The 16,654-nt window shown below is 44.6% G+C and overlaps 1 protein-coding gene and 2 long non-coding RNA genes across 5 annotated transcripts in view; all 3 read left to right on the top strand.

Moving 5' to 3' along the window:
- The window catches only part of dzip1l (DAZ interacting zinc finger protein 1-like), a 1,064,069-nt gene that overhangs the window by 95,218 nt on the left and 952,197 nt on the right, over positions 1-16,654 (top strand). The window lies entirely within an intron of this gene.
- Positions 5,124-6,007, top strand: LOC123996560. Its single transcript, XR_006832011.1, has 3 exons — positions 5,124-5,248; positions 5,521-5,633; positions 5,800-6,007. It is a non-coding gene; the product is annotated as an uncharacterized LOC123996560 (long non-coding RNA).
- LOC123996559 lies at positions 15,666-16,312 on the top strand. Its single transcript, XR_006832010.1, has 3 exons — positions 15,666-15,756; positions 15,881-15,950; positions 16,053-16,312. It is a non-coding gene; the product is annotated as an uncharacterized LOC123996559 (long non-coding RNA).

Here is a 16,654-nt window from a genome sequence, read left to right as displayed (position 1 = left end):
GTGTGCCCCTGGCTATCTGTAAATGATGTCTGAGTGTTGGAGTGTGCCCCTGGCTATCTGTAAATGATGTCTGAGTGTTGGAGTGTGCCCCTGGCTATCTGTAAATGATGTCTGAGTGTTGGAGTGTGCCCCTGGCTATCTGTAAATGATGTCTGAGTGTTGGAGTGTGCCCCTGGCTATCTGTAAATGATGTCTGAGTGTTGGAGTGTGCCCCTGGCTATCTGTAAATGATGTCTATCTGTAAAATGATGTCTGAGTGTTGGAGTGTGCCCCTGGCTATCTGTAAATGATGTCTGAGTGTTGGAGTGTGCCCCTGGCTATCTGTAAATGATGTCTGAGTGTTGGAGTGTGCCCCTGGCTATCTGTAAATGATGTCTGAGTGTTGGAGTGTGCCCCTGGCTATCTGTAAATGATGTCTGAGTGTTGGAGTGTGCCCCTGGCTATCTGTAAATGATGTCTGAGTGTTGGAGTGTGCCCCTGGCTATCTGTAAATAAATAAAAAACAAGAAAATGGTGCTGTCTGGTTTGCTTAATATAGGGAATTTTAAATGATTTTTACTTTTAATATTTGAAGTATATTTTAGCAATTACATTTCCTTTTGATACTAAAGTATATTTAAAACCAACAACGTTTATATTTTTTACTCAAGTCGTATTTTACTGGGTGTCTTTCACTTTTAATTGAGTCATTTTCTAATAAGATATCTTTACTTTTACTACAGTGTATGACAATTTGGTACTTTTCCCACCACTGTAAATAATGTGATCATTATAGGGCCAAATTAACAGCGTAATGGGTTGTTGTCATTGGAGAAGATCTTGCATCACTTATAGCAAAAGTTTGGTGGATTTTATTGATTTAAAAAAGTATATACATGTGATAAATTACTATTAGTAGCAGTTTGAATACATTTCAGTGACCTGTCAGTCGGATAAAAACATCTGCATTGACTCAGACAGAACTAGGTTTCATCATTAGAATAACATTGATCCAATTTGTCAATATGACAAGTTTTCTCATTGGCGATGGGGCTCCCCTCCCTCAGCCACTGCCTGTCACCAAGGGAGTAACCCTAGGCTCGTTCCTAGGCCCCCGTTCTTCTCAATTTACATCAACAACATAGCTCAGGCCATAGGAAGCTCTCTCATCCATTTATATGCAGATGATACAGTCTTATAATCAGCTGGCCCCTCCCTGGATTTTGTGTTAAATGCTCTACAACAAAGCTTTCTTTGTGTCCAATACGCTTTATCTACCCTTAACCTTGTTCTGAACACCTCCAAAACAAAGGTCATGTGGTTGGGTAAGCAGAATGCCCCTCTCCCCACAGGTGTGATTACTACCTATGAGGGTTTAGAGATTGAGGTAGTCAACTCATACAAGTACGTGGAAGTATGGCTAGAAGGTAGGTACCCTGTCCTTCTCTCAGCACATATCAAAGCTGCAGGCTAAAGTTAAATCTAGATTTGGTTTCCACTATCGTAATTGCTCCTTTCACCCAAGCTGCCAAACTAACCCTGATTCAGATGACCATCCTACCCATGCTAGATTACGGGGAGATAATTTATAGATTGGAAGGTAAGGGTGCTCTGAGCGGCTAGATGTACTTTACCATTTGGCCATCAGATTTCAAATCAAATCAAACTGTATTGGTCACATGCGCCGAATACAACAACTGTAGACCGTGAAAAGCTTTATTGCCACCAATGCTCCTTATAGGACACATCACTGCACTCTTCTGTAAACTGGTCATCTCTGTGTACCCGTCACAAGACCCACTGGTTGTTGATCATTTATAAAAGCCCTCTTAGGCCTCACTCTCCCCTATCTGAGATATCTACTGCAGCCCTCATCCTCCACATACAACACCCGTTCACTCTCCCCTATCTGAGATATCTACTGCAGCCCTCATCCTCCACATACAACAACTGTTCACTCCCCCCGATCTGAGATATCTACTGCAGCCCTCATCCTCCACATACAACACCCGTTCACTCCCCCCGATCTGAGATATCTACTGCAGCCCTCATCCTCCACATACAACAACTGTTCTACTGCAGCCCTCCCCCACATACAACAACTGATCTGAGATATCTACTGCAGCCCTCATCCTCCACATACAACACCCGTTCACTCCCCCCGATCTGAGATATCTACTGCAGCCCTCATCCTCCACATACAACAACTGTTCATTCCCCCCGATCTGAGATATCTACTGCAGCCCTCATCCTCCACATACAGCACCCGATCTGCCAGTCACCTTCTGTTAACAGCATCCTGCCCAGGCAGACCAACTATTACTGGATAGGGATCCGTAAGGTGGACGACGTGTGGACCTGGGTGGGGACCAATAAGACCCTGACTAAAGAGGCAGAGAACTGGGCAGACGGGGAACCCAACAACGGGGGGAACAACGAGGACTGTGTGGAGATGTACATCAAGAGAGAGGCGGACACAGGGAAGTGGAACGACGAGTCGTGTATGAAGAAGAAGACGGCTCTGTGCTTCACAGCCTCGTGTCAGAGCGACTCATGTTACCATGGAGAGTGTGTGGAGACCATCAACAGCCACCGCTGTAAATGCTCTGAGGGCTTCTACGGAGAGCAGTGTGAACACGGTAAGCAAGCCCTTCTACGGAGAGCAGTGTGAACACGGTAAGCAAGCCCTTCTACGGAGAGCAGTGTGAACACGGTAAGCAAGCCCTTCTACGGAGAGCAGTGTGAACACGGTAAGCAAGCCCTTCTACGGAGAGCAGTGTGAACACGGTAAGCAAGCCCTTCTACGGAGAGCAGTGTGAACACGGTAAGCAAGCCCTTCTACGGAGAGCAGTGTGAACACGGTAAGCAAGCCCTTCTACGGAGAGCAGTGTGAACACGGTAAGCAAGCCCTTCTACGGAGAGCAGTGTGAACACGGTAAGCAAGCCCTTCTACGGAGAGCAGTGTGAACACGGTAAGCAAGCCCTTCTACGGAGAGCAGTGTGAACACGGTAAGCAAGCCCTTCTACGGAGAGCAGTGTGAACACGGTAAGCAAGCCCTTCTACGGAGAGCAGTGTGAACACGGTAAGCAAGCCCTTCTACGGAGAGCAGTGTGAACACGGTAAGCAAGCCCTTCTACGGAGAGCAGTGTGAACATGGTAAGCAAGCCCTTCTACGGAGAGCAGTGTGAACACGGTAAGCAAGCCCTTCTACGGAGAGCAGTGTGAACACGGTAAGCAAGCCCTTCTACGGAGAGCAGTGTGAACACGGTAAGCAAGCCCTTCTACGGAGAGCAGTGTGAACACGGTAAGCAAGCCCAGGATGATATAGTTCAAATATCTAATACAGGCAGCATGAAGCCAACTGTTATCACACACAATGTTCTCTTAATTGTGGTCCTTCTGTAGCTCAGTTGGTAGAGCATGGCGCTTGTAATGCCAGGGTAGTGGGTTCGATCCCCGGGACCACCCATACGTAGAATGTATGCACACATGACTGTAAGTCGCTTTGGATAAACGCGTCTGCTAAATGGCATATATATTAATTGTAACTCCTTGCCTGTTTTCCTTTGTTGGCAGTTGTTGAATGTAAGATGGAGGGGGTCACTGCTATAAATATATGAATGACACAGGACATTTTCCAGACCACTGTACCACTCTGTCTTGCAGCTGTAAGCTGCCCTACCCCCCAGCAGCCACAGGATGGCGCTATCAGCTGTGGAGAAGACTTCACCTATGGAAGCAGCTGTAACTTTAGCTGCTCTGAGGGTTATCTCCTCAAGGGGGCGATCACGCTGACCTGCACATCAGCTGCTGAGTGGAGTGAGGAGATACCACACTGTGAAGGTAAGGACAAACTTTTTTGCATCTTTAAACTAGATCTGATTTTAACCATTGTCTATATCGACAAGATTTTTAAAATTAATTTAAACCATTGTCTATATTGAAAAGAGTTTTTAAACTCTTAATTAACAAGACCACTCTAACCTGACCACTCTAACAATGGAAAAACATGTCCAATATTAAGTCATTTTTCTCAAAGTTGCTGAAATGCCACGTGTGTCCACTCTTATCAGTGCATTCGTAAAACAACATGTATTTATTTAACTTGGCAAGTCAGGTAAGAACAATTTCTTATTTGCAATGACGGCCTACCCCAGACAACGCTGGGCCAATTGTGTGCCGCCCAATGGGATTCCCAATGTGCCGCCCAATGGGATTCCCAATTACAGCCGGATGAGATGCAGCCTGGATACAAACCATTGACTGTTTAAACTCGGTCAATGTACACATTTACACACGATACTAAGACAGTATAGACTGAGTTTAAATGGAGAGAAAGTGGTGAAGTGAGAGGTTTTACTCAGCCCGAGTGTACAAAATCTTAAGAACACCTGCTCTTTCCATGACAAAGACTGACCAGGTGAAAGCTATGATCACTTATTGATGTCACTTGTTAAATCAACTTCAATCAGTGTAGATGAAGGGGAGGAGACAGGTTAAATAAATAAAATAAGGATTTTTAAGCCTTAAGACAATTGGATTGTATCTGTGTGCCATTCAGAGGGTTAATGTGCAAGCCAAAATATTTAAGTGCCTTTGAATGGGGTATGGTAGTATGTGCCAGGCGCACCGGTTTGAATGTGTCAAGAACTGCAACGCTGCTAGGTTTTTCACGCTCAACAGTTTCCTGTGTATCAAGAATGGTCCACCACCCAAAGGACATCCAGACAACTTGACACAACTGTGGGAAGCATTGGAGTGAACATGAGCCAGCATCCCTGTGGAACGCTTTCGACACCTTGTAGAGTCCATGTCAAACGAATTGAGGCTGTTCTGAGGGCAACTCCGTGGGAGGGGGGGGGGTGTAACTCAATATTATATGTATATATACACCATTTAGCAGATGCTTTAATCCAAAGTGAGTTGCAGTCATGCGGGCATCCATTTTACCTATTGGTCTTATCTCCTTATGGATGTCTGCCACACGCATGAGCTCTCCAACGACAATCATTTTCATTGTTTCATCCACAACTGCTTGTTACCTTTTGTGGTGTTTTGATATACTAACCACTGTGTCCTTCTCTCAGCTGTCCAGTGCCCCTCTCCTGTGGTTCCTCTGGGGGGGTCAGGTCAGCTGTGAGGCCCCCTCACATCCCTGGGGCTCTGTCTGCAACTTCAGATGTGATGAGGGTTACGATCACCAGGGGGCCCCAAACATGCAGTGTTCACGGTCAGGGGAGTGGAGCGCTGAAACACCTACCTGCACAGGTATGTTATAACCTCTGTTACTCTCTCTGTGAGACACATTCAAACTGAATATTCTGTGAGACGACCAAACTGGATATTACGCTGGTCATCAGGACAAAGTATGTCTTATGTAGTGGTTATAAAGGCTTTATGAATGCTTCATGAATGCATATCCTACATAAGGGGGCTACCAAAATTCGACCATTTTTGAGAGGGTAGAAGTCAGTAATGTGACCGATCAGTTGATTCAGATTGTTTGACTGTTTTCCTCTGTTGTTTCTTGTTTCCTCCAGCCACACCTGAGCCTCCATTGAACTGCACTATCCTAGGCCTGGCAGCAGGGGCGCTGTGTCATTATTTGTCCTGTTTCTGGCCGCGTGGCTCTGCAAACGAATCAGACAGAAAGGTAAACACAGAAGTCCCTTATCTTCTACACTCACAGTCATTTGCTAGGAATAAGAAAGTTAAAAGAAATTCAAAAATATCTCTGTTTCATAACACAGATTTGATTCAGAATGGCTATTTCTTACTTGACAATACTCATCAATATGCTCTTCATTGCCTCCTTCCAGCTAACAAGTTTGATCTGAACAGCACCTCAGACATTGAGGAACCTTTACAGACCTACAGGAACAGCATCGAAAGCCTGATATAGAGACCAACAACAATAACAGCAGGAACAACAGCAGGAACAACAGCAGGAACAACAGCAGGAACAGCAGCAGGAACAGCAGCAGGAACAGCAGCAGGAACAGCAGCAGGAACAACAGCAGGAACAACAGCAGGAACAACAGCAGGAACAACAGCAGGAACAACAGCAGGAACAGCAGCAGGAACAACAGCAGGAACAGCAGCAGGAACAACAGCAGGAACAGCAGCAGGAACAACAGCAGGAACAACAGCAGGAACAGCAGCAGGAACAGCAGCAGGAACAGCAGCAGGAACAGCAGCAGGAACAACAGCAGGAACAGCAGCAGGAACAGCAGCAGGAACAGCAGCAGGAACAACAGCAGGAACAACAGCAGGAACAGCAGCAGGAACAGCAGCAGGAACAGCAGCAGGAACGACAGCAGGAACGACAGCAGGAACGACAGCAGGAACAACAGTCGGAACAGGCTGGCTCTTTTTTCAAAGAAGATCTGCTGGTCACACCTGGATCCCAGTTCCTCAGTATTGTAATGTAGTAGGTTAGATAGCCTTGAATGGTCTGACTGGGAGAGAGGTGCTACGTTGAGTATACAGAATCATCTGTTCTCATGATGGTCCTACAGAAAAGGTCTTTTTTCTCCCTAAGGGAGTTTTGTATTGAACAAATTGTTCACCACTGGCTGGTATATGACCACAAGTCGACACATTTCTTATGAAACTGATTTTGACAGCTATTTTATACAAACTACAGAAAGTTGTATATTGTATTCCCCTGTATAATTATTTGTATTATCATAAATATATTTTTATGATTTAACAAAACTGTGAAATCAATGCCTTTTAGTATTTAAGATATATTTATTTTTAAACCACAGTCTCTGTGTTACAGAATTAAATTTGATGTTGAAAAAGTGTCTTTTTAAATATAATAAACATTTCAAACATTGTCAATAATGTTCTTATTTTTTCCATTATTTTCCGTCTGATCCTTTATATAATAGCTGTAAATAAATAGTCCGTGGCTATCTGAGTTCAAATGTACCAACAGAGAGCAAAATTACTTCAAATACACCAGTAGAATGAGAATAGGTGGAGTGGTACGAAAGGATCCCAAGAGGGATTCACTAAGCCCCGCCCCCCTTGGTTACTATAGCAACATCCCAGGAAGCCCAAATCCCCTTTCAACCACTGGCTAAATCCCCTCAGAATGATCCCAATCTGTGTTTCTAATGAACAATAAAATAAACACAGACTAACCCTTGCAATTCAGGAAACTCTTGGGTATGTTGTGTCAGATTTCGCTAAGCCCCACGCCCCACTGGGTTACTATAGCAACCATTGACATTTTCCCAGGAAGCCCAAATCCCCATTCATTCACTGGCAAAATCCTCAGAATGATCTCAATCTGTGTTTCTAATAAACAATAAAATAAACACAGACTAACCCTTGCAAATCAGAAAACTCTTTGGTATTTTGTGTCAGACTGTCATTACAATTGCTTCACAGAAACCTGGTAAAATGATGTTTGTAGTGCAGTTAGCCTCTGAATGGCTCTGAATTCACTGTCAGCATACAGTCAAAGCTATAACCACAGAAAGCACATGATGAAGATAGGCAGACACTGCTTCTCCTATAGAAATCCCTGATAACACTCGCTAACATACATTTTGAGAACAAGTTATTGTGAGGATAGACGCTGGGAGACAAGAAGCAAGTACAGGGAGTGAACTTTTAATAAATAAACGACATGAAGGACAGATATAGAGGGGTGTAACCGATGTGACATGGCTAGGTAGTTTGCGGTGGTGCACGCTAATAGGGTTTCAATCGGTGACGTCACTCGCTCTGAGACCTTGAAGTAGTTGTTCCCCTTGCTCTGCAAAGGCTGTGGCTTTTGTGGAGTAATGGGTAAGGATGCTTCGAAGGTGGCTGTTGATGTGTGCAGAGGGTCCATGGTTCAAGCCTAGGTAGGGATGATGAGAGGGACAGAAGCTAAACTGTTACATTGAGGTTGTTGACCTGGATCACTGGTTGCTGTGGAAAAGGAGGAGGTCAAAAGGGGGGGGTGAGTGTAACCGTTGTGAAATGGTTAGCGGTGGTGCGCGCTAATAGTGTTTTCGATCAGTGACGTCACTCGCTCTGAGACCTTGATGTAGATGTTCCCCTTGCTCTGCAAGGGCTGTGGCTTTTGTGGAGCGATAGGTAACGATGCTTCGAGGGTGGCTGTTGTTGATGTGTGCAGAGGGTCCCTGGTTTGAGCCCAGGTAGGAGTGAGGAGAGGGACGGAAGCTATACTGTTACAGGGGCAATCAACAAAGTGAAGGAGTCCAGGTTAGTCCAATGAGCACTGATGCGCGTAATGATGGTGACAGGTGTGCGTAATGATGGACCGGCTGAGGCATGGGAGCACAACGAGCCAGCTGAGGTGTCGGAGCACGACGAGTTGGCTGAGGCGTGGGAGCCCGACGATCCTGCTGAGCCGTGGGAGCGTGACGAGCCGGCTGTGGCATGACGTTGGATGGGAGCCTCCCGAGCCAACCAAGACAAGGAAACTTCTCGAGCCAGCTAAGGCGTGGAAGCCTGACGAGCCAGGTGATATACCCCCGGTTTCTTCGGCAGCGGCACCCAGACCCGACGTCACCAACGACGTCACCAACAACAAACAATTCTAAAAACTCCCTGATGCTTCAAATATGGGTGAGGACAGACACTGGGAGATGAGAAGGAAGTATAGGGAGTGAATATTGCATAAATTACCGACATGAAACAAACAAGGACGGTGTCTGGACAGGGGAAAACAGAACAACAATAATGCTGACAGGGGTAACAAACTGAGGAACAGACAGATATAGAGGGGTAATCAACAAAGTGAAGGACTCCAGGTGAGTCCAATGAGCGCTAATGCGCGTAATGATGGTGACAGGTATGCGTAATGATGGGCAGCCTGGCATACTCGAGCTCCAGAGAGGGGGAGTTGGAGCAGGCGTGACAGTTATATTATATTAAGTGGTTAGCTAGCTAGCGTTAGCATCGTTTTGTGGTCAATGAGACTGAGAGCTAGCAAACCAGCTGATATACCAAATAATGTAACAAAAGTATAATTTAGGATTGAAAAGAAATATCCAACAGGCTCTATATTTCAGGAATCACACTATCAAGTACTCCTGCTACACTGTTCAGTGATTTAGCCATTTAAAATAGCCCTAACTGGCTTTCATACGATTTAAAGGATTGAGATCCTGAGACCCATTGTCATGCCATTCATCCGCTGCGATCATCTCATGTTTCAGCATGATAATGCACGGCCCCATGTCGCAAGGATCTGTACACAATTCAGAGAAAGCAGAAACTGTCCCAGTTCTTCCATGGCCTGCATACTGTCGTGGAAATTTCCTGTATTTACCAAATCATGGGAGCAAATCACACACAAGTCAGAGTTAGTTATCACAAAGTCCATCTTTAATTATATGAGCTCCATCACAACCCTGTGACTCTCAGATCAATTCAGTGTCTATAAATGAATTCTCTCAGAGTCCCTTACACATTGCAACTGAGATCCTTTATAGCAAAGACACACATAGCCAGACAGCATAGGCATAATTTATCGTTCAGCTTTGTCTCCTAAACTATGTCCTTTTCTCAAACTCAGAACCATAAACCAATCCTCCATATCAACAGGCATATATCAAATCCATCCTATCTTGACAAGATCACAGAGACACCCTGACTGGCACACAGACATTGTGGAGCCAAGAGATACACGCTTGACCTCTCCCCTCTCTCCGGCCCAAATAACTTAGTCCTGACAGAGAACAGATACTGCAACCCCGCCACAGTGTTATACAAACACATTCTGATGAGAAGTAACTTACAAACATATGATGAATATAAAACATCTTACCTATGTTACCAACTAATTCTGATTATTCCCCAACACTACTCATCAGACATGTCATCAATTGAGCATGTTTGAGATGCTCTGGATCGACGTGTACAACAGCGTGTTCCAGTTCCTGCCAATATCCAGGAAATTCGCACAGCCATTGAAGAGGAGTGGGACAACATTCCACAGGCCACAATCAACAGCCTCGATCAACTCTACGCAAAGGAGAGGATGGAGTTTCTGTCAGATTGCTTTGTAAATAAATAAAAGAGAATGCAGCTTTCTTCTTACAGACAGAGAGGTCCATCCCACATTTTATACAGAATACAATGATGACTCCTAAAATTGTCCCCTGTGATAAAACGTATTGCTAAATGGTAGACTGTGTCCAAGGGTTTTAAAACAGAGGTTGTGCCGCGTGCATGTAAACAATATCACCAACATCCAATACAGGGAGAGGCGTTGTTTGAACAATCTTTCTCTTATTTTTAATACTAAGGCATGATTTATTTCGATATGATCTTGGATCTTAGCTTCTTTAGTCAGATTTTTTATATGAATTACGCAGGACAACTAACATCTTACTACTTACTACACGACTTAGTATTACTTAGCTACCGTACACACATCTCCCTGGTATATTACATCATTTATGCAGCAGCATACAACACAATTTTGGACTCACCTTGTTGTGCTGTGTTCACTTCAACAGGAAGGTGACCCAGCGGTCCTTTATGGGCAAATTTTGTCATCAAAGTCTGGCATTCTCTGGATTCATGGGTCTTTCAAAACAACTGGAGGCTGGATTTATAATCCTGAGTTGGATGACTGTTCGAAACGTATTTTCCAAGATGGAGCTAATTTATTCCCGACTTCACAGTTGTCTTGAACTCACTGAAGTCAAAGTTTTCGCACTTCCAAGTTAACAGTTATTTGGCGCGAGGCACAAATCATGCTTCATTGACAGCATGGCCAATGTCGAATGTTTATCATTTTAAACTTGGAAAAGAGCCCCTTAATCCCAGATTTGGGACCACACAGCCACTGTCACTGATTCCTTCCAAACCAATCGCTGAATTTGCAATTTCCAACTTGTTCTGTAATGTTTATGTCCAATGGTCGATGAGCACCGATACATTTAATCTATAATTTCTCTTTCTCTTGACAAGGATTAAAACGGATTTGTCAGTAGATTGTCGAGTTGATTCACGATGACTACTATCTAAGATGTTGAAAGTATGATGTTGACATGATCAGTCCAATCAAAGCTACCTGTAGATAAAACATGATTTGACATCATTTTTTCTGTGGCTAATGACCTTGAGCCTTCTTGGATGGGCACTTCTAATGTAAGTCTATGGCAGCACCCAAAAGGGCTAGACATTTCGAGGTTTTCTCTTAGACTTTGGGGTGACGTGGTGTCCACATGAGTGACAGAACACTGAGCCAATCACGGCGCAATGCTCCATATTTTCTGCTGGCTTTCCCCACCACAGAGAGTACTGAGCTAGGCTGAAACACCTGCATTTTTCTGCCTTACTCAAGAAAACAAAAAAGAGCCCATGTTTGTATGCGGCTTTTTTAATCTCAAATAAATATAAATATACTTTTTTATATTGTTTGCAAACTGATATGTGACACGTATTAATGCCAAAATAACATGCAAAACAGGGAAGCCACACCCTCCCACCAAAACAGGCAAGCCACACCCTCCCACCGAAACAGGCAAGCCACACCCTCCCACCAAAACAGGCAAGCCACACCCTCCCACCGAAACAGGCAAGCCACACCCTCCCACCGAAACAGGCAAGCCACACCCTCCCACCAAAACAGGCAAGCCACACCCTCCCACCGAAACAGGCAAGCCACACCCTCCCACCAAAACAGGCAAGCCACACCCTCCCACCAAAACAGGCAAGCAACACCCTCCCACCAAAACAGGCAAGCCACACCCTCCCACCGAAACAGGCAAGCCACACCCTCCCACCAAAACAGGCAAGCCACACCCTCCCACCAAAACAGGCAAGCCACACCCTCCCACCGAAACAGGCAAGCCACACCCTCCCACCAAAACAGGCAAGCCACACCCTCCCACCAAAACAGGCAAGCCACACCCTCCCACCGAAACAGGCAAGCCACACCCTCCCACCGAAACAGGCAAGCCACACCCTCCCACCAAAACATGACTGACGGGTCACTACTGGTCACACCAGACACTGACTGGTTGTCTGATCCATGGCCCGGCATTCTTTTTAAGGTATCTGTGACCAACAGATGCATATCTGTAGTCCAAAGATTAAGGCCTCAATTGACTTGTTTCATTGTATGAACTGTACAATCTTTGAAACTGTTGCATGTTGTGTTCATATTTTCTTAAGTGTAGATGATACAGTATCTGTCACCTCATCAGTCACACCTGGACTTCATTACTACCTTGATTACTTACCCTTTCAATCTAGGCCTGCAGCGTAGCCTGGTGGTTAGAGCATTGGACTAGTAATTGAAAGGTTGAAAGTTCAAATCCACATGCTGACAAGTAAAAATTTGTTCTTCTCCCCTGAACAGGCAGTTAACCAACTGTTATTGAAAATAAGACTTTGTTCTTACCTGACCTGCCTAGTTAAATAAAATAATTCTAGCCTGAGAGCTAACCCTCATACTGGCTTTCTTCTTTCATAATAACAACCATATTTGAAGCCTAAACTTGATTTTTTTGGGATGGTTAAGTCCATGCTTCCACATCTCCCTTTTCTGGTAAAACATCTACAGGGACTATCAATTAAATAGCTTTGAAGATATCAACATCCTGCCCTTTTCCTCTGCATTTACAGTATACGCCAACCTTTACAATAACCGTTATGACTAATAAAAATGTCACTGAAGTTACCAAGCAACACTGTATATGATTACATTATTAAGTGGTAAAACTCAAACATAAACTGTTGGAAAGTGATTATTTATCAACCTGTTATTGCTCATAACTGAGTCATCCTAATTAGAATCCATTAGGGATATCAAACCTTTATCAGACGCCATTTTGAAATCTCTGTTTCCTCACCAGCAGCATTGACGTCTTGGCCTAAGGAATGGGGGAACTTCTAGGAGTTAAATAACCAGTTCTGCTGTGGTTGATGTTCAGAGTGTAAGTGAGTCCAGTCAGGAAGGATGTGAGCCATAGTAGTCAGTGCAGACAGCCAACAGGCGCCTATAGTGTTGTTTCCCATCACACAGACAGCCAACAGGAGTCTGTAGTGTTGTTTTCCATCACACAGACAGACAACAGGAGTCTATAGTGTTGTTTCCCATCACACAGACAGCCAACAGGAGTCTATGGTGTTGTTTCCCATCACACAGACAGTCAACAGGAGTCTATAGTGTTGTTTCCCATCACACAGACAGCCAACAGGAGTCTATAGTGTTGTTTCCCATCACACAGACAGCCAACAGTAGTCTATAGTGTGTTTCCCATCACACAGACAGCCAACAGGAGTCTATAGTGTTGTTTCCAATCACACAGACAGACAACAGGAGTCTATAGTGTTGTTTCCCATCACACAGACAGCCAACAGGAGTCTATAGTGTTGTTTCCCATCACACAGACAGACAACAGGAGTCTATAGTGTTGTTTCCCATCACACAGACAGCCAACAGGAGTCTATAGTGTTGTTTCCCATCACACAGACAGACAACAGGAGTCTATAGTGTTGTTTCCCATCACACAGACAGACAACCTGTCTTTCACCCTGTATCCTCATGACAACCTGTCTGTCTCCCTGTATCCTCATGACAACCTGTCTGTCTCCCTGTATCCTCATGACAACCTGTCTGTCTCCCTGTATCCTCATGACAACCTGTCTGTCTCCCTGTATCCTCATGACAACCTGTCTGTCTCCCTGTATCCTCATGACAACCTGTCTGTCTCCCTGTATCCTCATGACAACCTGTCTGTCTCCCTGTATCCTCATGACCACCTGTCTGTCTCCCTGTATCCTCATGACAACCTGTCTGTCTCCCTGTATCCTCATGACAACCTGTCTGTCTCCCTGTATCCTCATGACAACGTGTCTGTCTCCCTGTATCCTCATGACCACCTGTCTGTCTCCCTGTATCCTCATGACAACCTGTCTGTCTCCCTGTATCCTCATGACAACCTGTCTGTCTCCCTGTATCCTCATGACAACCTGTCTGTCTCCCTGTATCCTCATGACAACCTGTCTGTCTCCCTGTATCCTCTCAAGCTGTGCATATCCTTTAATAAAAATGCAGAAACACAGCAGTGGGTTAGTCAAATTCTACACTGTTATATTAAAACCAAACTCAATGAAATGCACTTGAAATAGAGGTTGACTTGACATAGTACATTTGTCAACTGTTAGCTTACAAGATTCAACAGATTATACACCCCACTCTTCATGATAATAAATGCTTGATGTGGTGTTAGCCAGACATTTCAAAGGAGCGAAAGAGACATTTCAACACCAGCTCAGTATCTGTGAGTCTCTGCCCAGGCCAGAGGCTGTTGTTGATGTGGTGTTAGCCAGACATTTCAACACCAGCTCAGTATCTGTGAGTCTCTGCCCAGGCCAGAGGCTGTTGTTGATGTGGTGTTAGCCAGACATTTCAACACCAGCTCAGTATCTGTGAGTCTCTGCCCAGGCCAGAGGCTGTTGTTGATGTGGTGTTAGCCAGACATTTCAAAGGAGTGAAAGAAACATTTCAACACCAGCTTAGTATCTGTGAGTCTCTGCCCAGGCCAGAGGCTGTTGTTGATGTGGTGTTAGCCAGACATTTCAACACCAGCTCAGTATCTGTGAGTCTCTGCCCAGGCCAGAGGCTGTTGTTGATGTGGTGTTAGCCAGACATTTCAACACCAGCTCAGTATCTGTGAGTCTCTGCCCAGGCCAGAGGCTGTTGTTGATGTGGTGTTAGCCAGACATTTCAAAGGAGTGAAAGAAACATTTCAACACCAGCTCAGTATCTGTGAGTCTCTGCCCAGGCCAGAGGCTGTTGTTAATGACTGCTTCCTCAGTCTTTGTTTCCTGTTGCAGCCCGGGCTTTGGGCTCTGGCACCTACTCAGAGACGCTCTTATCTGTCTGACCGACACAATAGGATAGAGTCCAGATATCTAAAAGAGGGAGAAAGTAGCCTGGAACGAATGATGAAAGGTTTCTTTGGACGTTGTTGTAATGTGGTGTGTGTGTATATTATATACACTGCTCAAAAAAATAAAGGGAACACTAAAATAACACATCCTAGATCTGAATGAATGAAAAATTGTTATTAAATACTTTTTTCTTTACATAGTTGAATGTGCTGACAACAAAATCATACAAATTTATCAACCCATGGAGGTCTGGATTTGGAGTCACACTCAAAATTAAAGTGGTAAACCACACTTCAGGCTGATCCAACTTTGATGTAATGTCCTTAAAACAAGTCAAAATGAGGCTAAGTAGTGTGTGTGGCCTCCACGTGCCTGTATGACCTCCCTACAACGCCTGGGCATGCTCCTGATGCGGTGGCGGATGGTCTTCTGAGGGATCTCCTCCCACAGGTCCTCCCAGAACTGTGGTCCTTCTGTAGCTCAGTTGGTAGAGCATGGCGCTTGTAATGCCAGGGTAGTGGGTTCGATTCCCGGGACCACCCATATGTAGAATATATGCACACATGACTGTAAGTCGCTTTGGATAAAAGCGTCTGCTAAATGGCATATAAATATTATATTATTATTATATTACTAAAGCATCCGCCAACTCCTGGACAGTCTGTGGAGCCTGTCGATACCTGGCACGTCCAGCAGAGGGAGCCATCGCCTCGTGATGTATACTCCGTTTGTCACCAGGCCTTGACGAGTCTCCCCCTGGTGGATGCCCTGCTGTACGCCACAATATGCACAGAGGACCAGAGAGCAGTATCATTTCATCCAATTGATAAGACTAGAAACATATCGTTTGGAGATTTACCTGCAGAAGAGCATCACATTTTAATCTTACAATGGTAAGTACTGTTGAGAGAAATGATTTATGCCTTAAAATTAAGATGCACCAGTTAGTTTATATACAGTTCAGACAGCCAATGCATTTCTGAGTCTGTAAGGTATGGCTTGATGTTGTCTCCACAGGACTTCTGCTCTGCATCACAGCAAACCAGAAGCCTCAGCTCATGGATCACCCTCTTCCTCCTGTACTCAAGTAAGAAACACATTTCAAAAGATCTATGCATTTCTAAAATCCCACTCATGTAAACTCATTCATGTACTGTATGTCGATATTGACCTTATTGTCATTCCTCAGTTGTCACCATGTGCACTAGAGTAGAGGGCTGGTCCTACCATCACTCCAACAAACTATGAACTGGGACACTGCTAGAAAGTGGTGCACGGAGCACTACACTGACATGGTGGCCATCCAGAACCGTGGAAAGATCTACCACCTTAAAGGTCCCCAAAGCACACACATTCATGAGTTGTTCGTCTTTTCAGTTCGTTACAGCTAGCGACTGGAACGAGCTGCAACAAACACTCAAACTGGACAGTTTTATATATAATAATAATAATATATGCCATTTAGCAGACGCTTTTATCCAAAGCGACTTACAGTCATGTGTGCATACATTCTACGTATGGGTGATCCCGGGAATCGAACCCATCTCAATCTCTTCATTCAATGACTCAAATAACAGACACTCTTACTGACAGTTGTGGCTGCTTTGCGTGATGTATTGTTGTCTCTACCTTCTTGCCCTTTGTGCTGTTGTCTGTGCCCAATAATGTTTGTACCCTGTTTTGTTCTGCTACCATGCCGTGTTGTCATGTGTTGCTGCCTTGCTGTTGTTCTTATGTCTCTCATTATGTATGAAGTGTTGTGGTGTCTCTCTTGTCGTGATGTGTAATTTG

This window comes from Oncorhynchus gorbuscha, linkage group LG15 (assembly GCF_021184085.1).
Source record: "Oncorhynchus gorbuscha isolate QuinsamMale2020 ecotype Even-year linkage group LG15, OgorEven_v1.0, whole genome shotgun sequence".
Lineage (NCBI taxonomy): Eukaryota > Metazoa > Chordata > Actinopteri > Salmoniformes > Salmonidae > Oncorhynchus > Oncorhynchus gorbuscha.
The sequence above is the reverse complement of the archived record's forward strand: the minus strand, read 5'-3'. Positions and strand labels throughout refer to the sequence as shown.